This window comes from Anomaloglossus baeobatrachus, chromosome 5 (genome assembly GCF_048569485.1).
Source record: "Anomaloglossus baeobatrachus isolate aAnoBae1 chromosome 5, aAnoBae1.hap1, whole genome shotgun sequence".
Lineage (NCBI taxonomy): Eukaryota > Metazoa > Chordata > Amphibia > Anura > Aromobatidae > Anomaloglossus > Anomaloglossus baeobatrachus.
In genome coordinates this window covers 178,880,464-178,895,042 of record NC_134357.1, presented here as the reverse complement: position 1 = coordinate 178,895,042, position 14,579 = coordinate 178,880,464, and positions in this window count along the sequence as shown.

Below are 14,579 nucleotides of genomic sequence, written 5' to 3'. Positions count from 1 at the left end.
TTTTAAATAACAGATTTATGCCTTCCATTCATGGAGTCTGTTAGTTTCTTAATCACATTTTTGGCACCACCAACCACAGCCTCCAAAACACGTAAGAAATTTATTTAGGATATAAGGATACAAGAAATAGAGAAAAACACTAAACATTAAAAAGAGACTATGAAGTAAAAGAACAATTCTAGTGACTGAAGAGTTAAAATGATTTTATAGTTTACATTGTTAGATACATGTTATAACAATATTGGGTTATGCTGTGACTTAATGGGAAAAGAAAATGCTTGTTTTGTGTGATGGTAAAAAGGTCAAATGGAAATGTCATTGTTATCAAGATTCTGAATTATATTCATGCATTTCCAATTAAATGTGTGTTGTTGCCTCTACTCACAACAATCTTCCATGTTTCTATCTATCATCTATCTATCTATCTCCCCATCTATCATCTATCTATCTATCTATGATTCTATCTATCTATCTATCTATCTATGATTCTATCTATCGATGATGCTATCTATCTATCCATCTATCTATGATTCTATCTATCGATGATGTTATCTATCTATCTATTTCTATCTATCTGTCTGGCTGTCTATTTATCTAGTCCAAAAAAATAAAACAGTGGAAGTACCATAAAAGTTGAGTGGTTCAAATTCCTGGATTTTCGATCAAATCCTCACTACGTAAATAAAAAAGCGGCAGCACACTAGCAGTCCAATTGAAAAAATTGAGACTGAACCAAAATGAGAACTGAAATGTTGCATGTATTTTATTATAGGATAATAAACTACAGTTTTACTTTTTCTCTATTATTCTACTGGAATGCTGCCATTTTTAAATTACTAAATACCTATTTAAAGATTAAACCAATTAATTTTCTTAAAAAGAGGGAATTTGGGTCTTGAAAAGCCATATGATACAAATTGTCTTTTTCTCAGGTTGAAATATTGTGTTCATAATGATTTAAAAACAGGTGAAAGTTGTAGAGATAAACAGTCCATCATAATTACAAAAAATAATAGTTGGTTCATTAAGAAAATACTTTCTATAAGAATAAAGGGCAATTTTTATATATGTTCTCATGGGGATTATCAAAATAATGGCAAATTAAGAATTATTTGTGCTTCACAAGATAGAATCAGAGGTCACTTATTAAACACACTTAAAATCAGAGAGTTTATTTGGAGACTGAATTCTGATGGAGGGAAATAAGAAGAAAGTACTCTCTTGGGTTAAGCATCCTAACCTGATCTAACCTGTTGAAGCTTGTTATTTGGTCTGACAATTACAAATGTGAAATGTATCTTCTAACCATGAAAACTTATCAAAACATTTAAAAGTGTACATTTTTTATACTTCAAACACATCAACTTCAAGAACTGGCTGTTCTTTGCTGTAGGTGTAAAATCATATTTTGACCCAGAGAACATTTATTTTATTTAATGTACAGTACTTTAAAAAGTTTTAGACTGATGTAAAATAATGATACAAGGAAAGAATGTTTGAAAAAATAAAGTGTTAACAGTTATTTTTTATCAATAAAAATGCAAAGTGAACGAGCAAAAGAGAATTATCATATCATTATTTGCTGTGCTCACCATTTCTCATAAAAACAGCATACTTTTTTTTATATATTTTGTATAATTTTGTGTACATTTGTACAAAATTTTTAATGGAATTTAGAAAGGAGGTTGTTCCAAATATCTTGGAAAACTAACCACAAATATTTCTATGCCTTTATGCAATCCAACACAGACTCATTCATGTTGAGATGACATTGAAAAGTACCATGACCTTTCTACCTAGTTCACGAGCATATTTAGAGCAGGCACTGTTAAATAACGATACCTAGAAATCTGATTGACTGCCTAATTTTGAGAAGACAATGAAAACTGCCAAGACCTTTTTACCTAGTTAACTAGCAAATTTACAGCAGTCCCTACTAACTAACAAAACCTAGAAATGTGATTGTCTGCATAATTTTGAGCAGGCAATGAAAACTGTGAAGACCTTATTAGCTAGTTCACTTGCAAAATTTATAGCAGGCACTACACTACTAACAATGCTTAGAAATGTGGTTGATGGTGTAATTTTGAGCAGGCAATGAAAAATGCCAAGACCTTTTTACCTACTTCACTAGCAAATTGACTGGCTAATTTGGAGCAAGCAAAAATAAGGATCAATAGCTATTTAGACCATTTACTATCCACTCTTTAGCAGGCACTGAGAAGTAGCTATCCCTATTTCTATCATTAAATGCCGATTTGTAACACACAGCTTTCCCTACACTATATGTCCCTATTCTACATTGTCATTCTCCTAGGCAGCCAATGACACAAACCCTTGTGTCTGAACCTTTGATGTTTGCTGCGTGGTTGTTGGCTTGCAAGAACATTCACAAATTAAGCTAAGAAAAAAAATGGTGCCATGCGCCTCTAACTTCTCCCATGTCCTCACCCCTCCACTCATTAAACACATCCCCCCATTCATCTTGCAGCACCACAATCCTATACAAAAGCATAACATGTTATTAGAAAAGCCTTTTTTCAAACGCAATCAGTGATCGAACAAAACCGAATATTCCGACCTTTGGAGAAAGTGCTCGGGCTACCAAGCTTGAACCAAACAGTCTAAAGGCCGCTTTACAAGTTGCGATATCGATACCGATATTGCTAGCGTGGGTACCTGCCCCCATCTGTTGTGCGACACGGGCAAATCGCTGCCCGTGCCGCACAACATCGCCCAGACCCGTCACACTACTTACCTGCCCAAGCAACGTCGCTGTGACCGGCGAACCGCCTCCTTTCTAAGGGGGCGGTTCGCTCAGCGTCACAGCAACATCCCAGCTGCATCACTGAACCGCCGCCCAATAGAAGCGGAGGGGTGGAGATGAGCGGGACGTAACATCCCGCCCACCTCCTTCCTTCCGCATAGCGGCCGGGAGGCAGGTAAGGAGAGGTTCCTCGTTCCTGCGGTGTCACACGGAGCGATGTGTGTTGCCGCAGGAACGAGGAACAACTTCATTACTTCTGCAGTAACGATTTTGCACGTTTTTGCGACGATGAAAAATCACTCATAGGTGTCACACGCAACGGCATTGCTAATGCGGCCGGATGTGCGTCACCAATTCCGTGACCCCAATGAGTTCGCATTAGCGATGTCATAGCGTGTAAAGCTCCCTTAAGGCTTGTACAGAATTTGAAATTGACCATCCTTTATAAAACATGTGTGGTCATCTCTATTTCATAGCATGTAGTCTTAACGGGTGTATAACTGAACATGACATATGATGACAAAAAAGACAGTTTTACTCTGAAATGCTAAAGTATGCATGCCATGAATGTAAGAATATAGATATGCATTACTCTGTAACTCCTTCACTTCCTGGAGATTTTCTGTTTTACATTTTTGCTCATCCCTCCCCTTCTTCCAAAAGCCATAACATGTTTATTTTTCCATCAATATTGCCATATGATGACTTACTTTTTGGCAGGATGAGTTCTTCTTTTAGATGAAACCACTAGTTTTACCATATAGTGTACTAGAAACCGAGAAAAAAAATCCAAGTGCAGTGAAATTACAAAAAAAGTGCAATTGCATGGTTGTTTAGGGTTTTTTCATTTACCACTTTCACTATACAGTAAAATGATGTATCCGCATGATGCCTCTTGTCGGTACAAGTTTGTAAATACCAAACATGTATACTTTTTCTTTTATCTATGCGGTGCAAAAAATTCAAACTTTTGTCCAAATAAAGAATAGCGCTTTTGTCCCCATTTTTCGAAACACGTAACGTTCTCATTTTTATTGCCTTAGGCTCATTGATGGTTTACTTTTTTCGTCTTGATCTGAATTTTTTAATGATACTATTTTCTGTAAATGCGTTTTTTTGATTGCCTGTAATTGTATTTTAAATAAATGTTTCAGCGGCCAAAAACATAGTTATGGCAGTTGGAATAATTTTTACTCACCACGCCATGTACCGATCAGATAAATTGATTTTATATTTTGATACATCGGTCATTTTTTAATCTGACGATAACAAATGTTTATTTTTTAAAAAAAAATTTAACAGTTTTATTTTCAATGGGGCAAAACGGGGTGATTTGAACTTTTAGGTTTTTTTATTTTTTCATATTTTTTAAAACTTTTTATTTTATATTTATTTTACTAGTTCCCTTAGGGGACTTTATCACTCCCCAATATGATCGCTTGTGCATTTTGGCTGATCAGAGCAGCATCACTCTGATCAGCAGAAATGCACATCCTCTGTGAGTGCCAGCAATCTGTTGGCTGTCACAGGAAGGGAGTCATAACAGTGTGAGGGATCATCAGCTGATCCCACACTATAAGGACACCACAATTGGTGCCCGTGACTATGTCACGGGGCTGCCAATGGTGTCGGGGAACGGCACGATTCCCGCCATGGCCCTTTAAATTGTGCTGTCAGTGTTTGCCCTCGCGATCTAAGAGTTTAACAGATACTGGTGAATCTCTGATCCACCTGCACCTGTTAGCAACAAATGTCTGTTGATCAATCAGTAGATATGCATGGGAAATATGGCGGCTCGCTGAGTGAGCCCACTGCAACTGGAGGCTGGTGACCAAGGACATACCAGTATATCCTTGGTCACATAGGGGTTAAGGAACCATAAGAAAAAAATTATATATTTAGCATATAAAAATGGCCACTTCTATATCTGCCAAGTAGCCAATAACAGAGAGAAGTGTAGAAATCGGGTTTCTGAAAGCCGCGCCAATGATCACAAACAGGACATCAGATTATGTGACTTTATTGCAGCATCGGTCTACGCATTTCAGGAGCTCTGCCCCCTTCCTCAGGACCATAGAAAAGACACCATCAAATCTACCATGTAAGATACAAGTGTACATTAAATAGACATAGTGACATCATAGTACCGCCCCATATAGAAAAAACGAGCGGGAAAAAAGCCTTGTGTTAAAAACATGACGCAATACAAGAGGAACAAGGTGAAGACACAAAACATGATATTTATACAAAAAACAAGTGAACCGCACCTTGAAGATCATAATAAATTGAATGAAAACAAAAATATATGTATCCAACCTCATTGTCTATGATCCAACCATAAAAAATATATATATATATATATACAAATAAGAAAGCCGCGGAGACACCATCACGTGTTTCTCAACGCTGGCAGGAAACTAGCCAGGTCTTTCACCGGGAAGGAACAACCACGGGAAGGGCAGTCTCCAGTCAAGGAGACCACCTATACCAAACATGGTATCCATCCACAGACAGCCGTTTCGGGGTATTTGCCCCTCATCAGTGTGGAGTAGGAATCTGGCTAGTGGGGGGCAATGCCTAGTATAAGACTACTTAAGCAAGCATTGTTGACCTTAGGGAGATCAACATATCCACTGCGGAGACACCATCACGTGTTTCTCAACGCAGTGATTCTAGAGCATTGCCCCCTGGGAAGTATGCAAATAAGAAAGCCGCGGAGACACCATCACGTGTTTCTCAACGCTGGCAGGAAACTAGCCAGGTCTTTCACCGGGAAGGAACAACCACGGGAAGGGCAGTCTCCAGTCAAGGAGACCACCTATACCAAACATGGTATCCATCCACAGACAGCCGTTTCGGGGTATTTGCCCCTCATCAGTGTGGAGTAGGAATCTGGCTAGTGGGGGGCAATGCCTAGTATAAGACTACTTAAGCAAGCATTGTTGACCTTAGGGAGATCAACATATCCACTGCGGAGACACCATCACGTGTTTCTCAACGCAGTGATTCTAGAGCATTGCCCCCTGGGAAGTATGCTAATTCCTCCACAAGTCAGGACGAGCCTGGAACCCATGAAGGATACTTAGCACAAGATCCCAAGTAAGTATGAATAAAAGCCGCAGAAGCACTAGCCCTCTCAACCAGGGGAACTGTGACAAGTTCAGCTATATGTAGCCAAGCAAGCCAAGGATCGGCCAGACAATAAATATATATATATAAAAAACAATTCTGACTATTGTGATTAAAGAAATAGTGACAGCCAACCAAGGTATTCAAAAAATCGTAGGTGTGTGAAAAATCATTAACAGTGAAACAATTTATTTTGGTAAGGAAATATGTACCCCGTCTGCATGTTTTTAAGAAAAATTCCTTTACCCCCTGTGACTTTATTTATGCCATGAATGTGTGGGTTTATTTTATTATGTCATTCTTTTGTTATTAATGTTTTTTAAAGAAGAAATTGTTCTTATTTGGAGTAGTATTGGTGGCTCAGAGAGTCAAGTATTAATACCCTAATTCAGGTATTCTTGTATATTCATTACCATTAGGAGTCATATCGGGGTATATGATACGGTTCCTTTATAGGTCACTATGAGCATGGAACAAATGAAATTTTATACCACCACTATTGTTGGTTTTAAGGCAATGGCCATGGGTTCGTGTTCAGTTAGGGTTTATTTTTATTTTTATTTTAATTTTTGATTGGGTTTCTGTCCCTTCCCTTAATGTTTTATATGTTTCCATAGAATAACTGGTTATTCCTCTGGCACATGGACCTATTTTTCTTGGTGTCTCTCTTTTTGCTTTCTTTCTGTCATGGTGGCACTGCAGCACACGAATTTACTATTATTTAAACGGATAAACATTGTCTTTAATTAGTTTCCGTTTCCCCTATAATTGTTGCCGATTATAGTTCTAATTTCTTTAATTCTGGTTGCTCATTCATATAGAATGAGCCCGATCCCTTAATTTGTTTTTTTCTTGAGCTATTACATTCCTGACGGTCACTGTCCCTCTTTTTCAGCGCCCGGCTTACACAGGTGTCCTGCGATAACTGACGCATGCGCATGTTTCACTTTCCCACGGGTATGAACTTTATTCACCCCTCTTGTCTGAGGCTTTCCCTGCGCAGCCGCTGTGGGTTTTCTTCCCACGGTATTGAACTGCAGTAAACTCTCACTCCTTTTAAAGAAGGGGAGTGAGGGCGGTAATTTCCTTGATAGCTACATTGCTGCAAGGACCTCTCCCTGTATGAGCACTTATATGGACACTTATGTTTGTGTGGCCTCACGGGCTGGTACACTTTAACTCTTTCTGTTACGGTATCGGGGTACATATTTCCTTACCAAAATAAATTGTTTCACTGTTAATGATTTTTCACACACCTACGATTTTTTGAATACCTTGGTTGGCTGTCACTATTTCTTTAATCACAATAGTCAGAATTGGTTTTTATATATATATATTTATTGTCTGGCCGATCCTTGGCTTGCTTGGCTACATATAGCTGAACTTGTCACAGTTCCCCTGGTTGAGAGGGCTAGTGCTTCTGCGGCTTTTATTCATACTTACTTGGGATCTTGTGCTAAGTATCCTTCATGGGTTCCAGGCTTGTCCTGACTTGTGGAGGAATTATAAATATAGACATATATAGATATATTTTTATGGTTGGATCATAGACAATGAGGTTGGATACATATATTTTTGTTTTCATTCAATTTATTATGATCTTCAAGGTGCGGTTCACTTGTTTTTTGTATAGATATCATGTTTTGTGTCTTCACCTTGTTCCTCTTGTATTGCGTCATGTTTTTAACACAAGGCTTTTTTCCCGCTCGTTTTTTCTATATGGGGCGGCACTATGATGTCACTATGTCTATTTAATGTACACTTGTATCTTACATGGTAGATTTGATGGTGTCTTTTCTATGGTCCTGAGGAAGGGGGCATAGCTCCTGAAACGCGTAGACCGATGCTGCAATAAAGTCACATAATCTGATGTCCTGTTTGTGATCATTGGCGCGGCTTTCAGAAACCCGATTTCTACACTTCTCTCTGTTATCAGCCGCTTGGGTTGCCGCTGCTGGGATCCACTTTTACATGCAATTATAGTAGTTGTGACTGTCACAACTACATATGAGGAGTAATATTGCTCCCCCTACCCGTGCCCTGTACCTATAAGGGTAAGACCCTATTGCGCTTAATTTCCACAGCTCCTGTGTTTATTGCCAAGTAGCCAAGGCACAGAATATCTCATTACTGGGTTTGTGCACCTCTCTTTGGATTAAAAAGCTCCATGGGTATGGGCGGATAGTAACCTGCTAATAGAGAATAAAATTATCTAAGGCTAATAAGGGAGGGGTGCACATTATTCATGCACCCATAATCTAGACAAAAGGACTACTTGCACTTCCTAACATGCAGTCTGAACAGGTGCATTACTAAACATGTCATATAATGACAAAAATAACCCAGTTTGCTCTGTGTAATACTAAAGTATGCAAACCATAAATGTAAGAATATAGATATCCATTACTGCTTAAGGAAAAATATAATAAATTTTAGATAGTTTGCATACAAAATTGGCCATTTCTATATCTGTCCAGTAGCCACGTGATGGCATGTCTCATTACTGGGTTCCTGCAATAAAATAAACCCCCCCTCTGAGTTCCATATGTATGGGCGGATAGGAACCTGCTAATACAGAATAAAATCACCTAAGGATAATGGGAGTTGTGCACTGTCATAAGGCATGACCCCATAATCTAGACAAAAAGACTAACAGCACTCCCAAACATTCAGTCTGAACAGGTGGATAACTTAGCATGACATACAATGACAAAAAAAGACAGTTGCACTCTGAATGCACCTCTGAGTCCAATGCTGCCATGACATTTTTGTGGAGTTTGTACAAAACTCCATGTGACTTAGAGGTTTTGGGTAGCGTAGGCTCTTTCCAGCTGCAAACATTGAGTTGCCTGAAACCTGTAATGTCATCTAGCCTGGAAATATGGATGTGTTACTCTGGCCAGCTAGAAAACACTACACCCTACTAAAGCTCCCTGCTTACTGACAGTAGCTGGCAGACATAATTTATTGTTCCTCTGATTTTATGCAGCTTCTCAGACTCTGTTTTGTCTATTGAATTTCTGTTCTGAACTTAGTATGTTAACTGACTCTTCGTCATTTTATTTTGTAGCTTTACTGCCTTCCTTTTTCTGACTACCTCTTGACTACTCTAGGCAGCCTGCACCACTGACCAGCAGCCCAGGGCCCCTGTGTAAGGTCTGATACTGTACAGGGTAGAAGTGTAAAGGCAAGGTGACTTCGGGAATCTGATTAACTGAATGGCTAGTTCTAAGCCTGTAAGTGGTAAACTATATTAGAGCTGACCACTGATAGATCTTTTTCTCTATTGAGGCAGAACTATTGACTTTTGGCAGTTTTACATATTGGCGGATAAATTACAAAATTGTTGGTTCATTCCTGAGTTGTCTTGATTAGAGATGAGCGAACCGGCCGTGGTTCGGCTCGAGTTCGGTTCGTCGAACGGAGGTCTCATTCGAGTTCAGTTCGGCGAACGTTCGACGAACCGAACTCGAACCAATAGGAAATAATGGGAGCCTATCACAAACACATAAAAACGCATTATAAATGTACACATACAGTTTATAAACATTGCCATAACACTTACCGGTCCCCGCGATCCCTCCTGCACTCTGTCTCCTGCCGCTATTCCATCCGATGATCGCTGAATCCTCCCGGTGACCAGCACTGCCAGCAGTGATGCAAAACCTATCGTGACGTCAAAATAGCCATGTGACCAGTCACGTGGCTATTATCTCATTGGCTACAGACTGGTCACATGGCTTTGACGTCATGTCCTGTCTTAGGTCCTGTCATTGCACTCTCCGGTACACGGTGCACATTTGTGTATCGCCGTGTACCAGCGACATGTTCTAGCACACGGTCGACTCCCCGTTCCGTTAGGGACCGGCTGACACAGCCGGTCATTAACGGAGATCACCGTTGCCATAGCAACGCAGTTAGCGGTGACGTCACCGCTAACCGCGGCTCTGGGAATTACATGATCGGAGCACCGTTGCTATGGTAACGCGTCTGTCAGCGTTACCGCTGTTACCGCTAACAGCCAGCAGCACTGATCACTCACGGAGTGAAGGCTGCACGCTGCTTCCCGTGCAGCCTTCATGGAGTGAAGGCTGCAGGGGAAGCAGCGTCTTCCCCCATGCAGCAGTGATGGAGCAGAGCTGCATTTGTTGAACGAGAAAGACAGAAGACCATGGATCGTGGAGGGCTGACAGGGGGTAATAAAGATGGAGTCTCTAATGTGTCTGTGTATTTATTTCTATTAAAGTATTTTTTCTCTGTGTGGTGTCTTTTTTTAACCCTTTATTGGAGATTCTTAATGGCCGGGTCAAACGTGCCTGACATGAAGAATCTCTGGCTTAATACTAGCTAGTAAAACAAAGCTATTATTAACTCATTATTACCCAACAAGCCACCCGGCTTCAGGGCTGTTGGAAGAGTTGGATACAGCGCCAGATGATGGAGCTTCTATGAAAACGCCATTTTCTGGGGCGGCTGCGGACTGCAATTCACAGCAGAGGCGCCCAGAAACCTCGGGATAACCTGTGCTGCGGATTCCAATCCCCAGCTGCCTAGTTGTACCTGGCTGGACACAAAAATGGGGCGAAGCCCACGTCATTTGTTTTTTAATTATTTCATGAAATAAGTGAAATAATTAAAAAAACGGGCTTCCCTATATTTTTGGTTCCCAGCCGGGTACAAATAGGCAACTGGGGGTTGGAGGCAGCCCGTGGCTGCCTGCTGTACCTGGCTAGCATACAAAAATATGGCGAAGCCCACGTCATTTTTTTGGTGGGCAAAAAACTTCTGCATACAGTCCTGGATGGAGTATGTTGAGCCTTGTAGTTCTGCAGCTGCTGTCTGCTCTTCTCCATACAGACAGACAGCAGCTGCAGAACTACAAGTCTCAGCATACTCCATCCAGGACTGTATGCAGAAGTTTTTTGCCCCCTGAAAAAATTATGTGGGCTTCGCCATATTTTTGTATGCTAGCCAGGTACAGCAGGCAGGTACGGCTGCCCCCAACCCCCAGTTGCCTATTTGTACCCGGCTGGGAACCAAAAATAAAGGGAAGCCCTTTTTTTATTATTTCATGAGTTTTATGAAATAATTAGAAAACAAATTACGTAGGCTTCGCCCCATTTTTGTGTCCAGTCAGGTACAACTAGGCAGCTGGGGATTGGAATCCGCAGCACAGGTTGACCTGAGCTTTCTGGGCCCCACTGCTGCGAATTGCAGTCTGCAGCCACCTCAGAAAATGGCACTTTCATAGAACGCCATCTTCTGGCGCTGTATCCAACTCTTCCAGCACCTGCCTGCTATACCTGGCTAGCATACAAAAATATGGCGAAGCTCACGTCCTTTTTTTGTAGTTTTTTGGCAAAAAAAATAAAAAATGCTTTCCTGGATTTTCCATTGCCAGTGAAGGTAACACCAAGCAGTGGGGGTTAGCAGCCAGTAGCTGCTTGGATTACCCTTAGCTAGCAATACAAAAAATGCAGCGGGAGCCCATATATATATATTTTTTTTTAATTATTAATTTAAATAACTAAAAACAAAATGGGCTTCCCTGTATTTTGATTGCTGGACATCACAGTGCTGTAAAAATAATTCTTTAAAAAAAATGACGTAGCGCTCCGCAGTATTTTTGATTCTCAGCGCAGATAAAGCAGACAGCTATGGGTTGCCACCCCCATCTGCCTGCCATTACCTTGGTTGGCAATCAAAATACAGGGAAGCCCATTAATTTTTTCTATTTAAAAATAGTTAAAAAAAAAATGACGTTGGGTCCCCCCATTTTTGATAGCCAGCTAGGGTAAAGCAGACGGCTGTAGCCTGAAAACCACAGCTGGCAGCTTTACCGTGGTTGGGGATCCAATGTGGAGGTCCCCCCAGGCTCTTTTTTTATAATTATTTTATAAATATTAATAATTACACAAAAAAAGTAGGGTCCCCCCCAAATTTGATCACCAGCCAAGGTAAAGCGGACAGCTGTGGTCTGGTATTCTCAGGGTGGGAAGGTCCATAGTTATTGGGCCTTCACAGCCTAAAAATAGCAGGCCGCAGGCACCCCAGACGTGGCGCATCCACTAGATGCGCCAATCCTGGCGCTTCACCCCAGCTCATCCCGTGCCCTGGTGCAGTGGCAAACGGGGTAATAAATCGGGTTGATACTAGCTGTAAAGTCACCTGAGATCAAGCCCAGCAGTTTGTGATGTCATGGCGTCTATTAGATACCCAACATCATAAACTGTCAGTACTAACAAAAAAAAAATCGACAAAAGAAATTTATTTGAAAAAACAGTCCCCAAAACATTTCCTCTTTCACCAATTTATTGTAAGAAAAAAAATAAAGGGGTCCCACGACGACTCTGGACCGTCTAGAATATGAGGGGGAGACACTCAGGGAACGTATCCCCCATTTTCTAGGAGTGCAGACCCTTCATGTGAGGAGTGTGGGTGCAATGAATCTGCACTCACTCTCCCTGGGTCCACAGCAGCAGAGTCCATGTCGTAATGGTTGCTACCAAAGCTGCAATGCCCTGCTCATGAGGTAAGGGCATGCCTAATCAGGAGAACTATTCTACATTTCCAAATATTTGTATTTGCTGATATTATTGCTATTCCACCTACTATATATTGGGGATAGGATCTTGGAGATGGAATACCCCTTTAAGTCCAGTTATCCTGCTGAATGAATACTTAACAACAGAGCTCGCTATTTAGATATGTTTTCTTGTGGCGTATAACGGACTCTCATGTTTGGTAGTCATTCAGCAGGGAAACTATAAAAGCAAATCCCTCCATTTGGAAATGTAGTATATAGCTCTCCTGATCAATTATGTTCCTTACCTCATGAGCAGGGCATTGCAGTAATAATAATAATTTATTCATTTATATAGCATTATTAATTCCATAGCGCTGTATGTCATTGGAGTGTGGGAGGAAACCGGAGTACCCAGAGGAAACCCATGCAAACACGGGGAGAACATACAAACTCCTTGCAGATGGTGCCCTTGGTGAGAATTGAACCCAGGACCTCAGCGCTGCAAGACTGCAGTGCTAACCACTGAGCCACCGTGCCACCCATTTAGCTTACAGATGCATAACCACCACTCACTGTGTCTGAACACAGGAAGCTGAGCTGATAGCCGCTCTGTGCATGCGGCAGCGTCTATTGTGAAGGAGAGGGCCGTGGGGGGATCAACGCTGCACAGGTATTGTGGGACACCGGGGAACACCGGTGGGGTTATAGGGGGTGACCTGGCAGGGCCTGGGGAGGAGTTTTCTGTCGCATGTGTCATGGCACATGCGACAGAAATCAGAGGAGTAGGGTGAATGCAACCGGCGCGCTGCTGTGCACGCGGCCATCTTGGATTTCTGGGAGGGCATCAGGGGGGGCACTTTGGCGACACCGGGGGACCGGAGGGGACCGGGGAGGAGATTTATCATGTTTGTTCATGCCAGATGGGAGATAAATAATTTTTTACCGGCGCTGTCATTTACTGTAACGTGATCATCGGTGTACGGTGTATACCTGTGATCACGTGAGCGGGGATCGGAAAAACCGTCCTGAATCATGATCTCCAGGGTCTCAGCTAGCCCTGAAACCCCGGAGATTTTCTGACGCTGGGGGGCGTTATTCACTTATTTCTGCCTGCTGTTTATAAACGGCAGATCAGAATAAGGCTACATTAACACGACCGATCCATTTTTGCGGTCTGCAAAAAACAGTCCGTTTTTTTCACAGGTGCATCCGTGTGGCATCTGTTTCCGTTCTGTAGACGGTCCATATGTCATCTGTTTGTCATCCGTGTGCCTTCCGTTTTTTTTGTGTACTGCAAAAAAACTGAAGGAGGGAAAATACATAAATTTACCCAGGATCCATAGCTTCATCCTACATGAGGCGGTCACATGTTTACTCCAGTGCCATTTTCTACTGCTTTTCACAGCGTTGAGCACTCTGGTGATTTTCTTGTGCTTGTGCACTTCATATCAGTCTTTTCTGTCATTATAATGGCAGAAAGCCACATAATGTCCCACTCTCCTGAATTTTGTAATTTTGCACCCTTTGGTGCCTTTCATGTGGCACTAAGGGGTGCTTAGCTTTGTATTTAGCCAAAAAAATTTAAAAAAAAAATGACGTAGGGTTCCCCCTGTTTTTGTAGCCAGCTAGGGTAAAGCAGACGGCTGCAGCCTGCAGACCACAGCTGGCAGCCTCACCTTGGCTGGTAATCCAAAACTGAGGGCACCCCACGCTGTTATTTTAAATTAAATAAATAATTGGATCACCAGCCAAGGTAAAGCAGACAGCTGGGGTATGATATTCTCAGACTAGGGAGGTCCATGGTTATTGGACTCTCCCCAGCCTAAAAATAGCAGGCCGCAGCCGCTCCAGAAGTGGCGCATCCATTAGATGTGCCAATCCTGGTGCTTCGCCCCAGCTCATCCCGTGCCCTGGTGCGGTGGCAAACGGGATAATATATGGGGTTAATACCAGATATGTAATGTCACCTGGCATCAAGCCCTGGGGTTGGTGAGGTCAGGCGTCTATCAGATACCCGACATCACCAACCCAGTCAGTAATAAAAAAAAATAGACGACAAACACATTTTTATTTGAAAAACACTCCCCAATACATTCCCTCTTTAACCAATTTATTAGAAAGAAAAACAAATCCAGGTCTGGTGTAATCCAAGGGGTT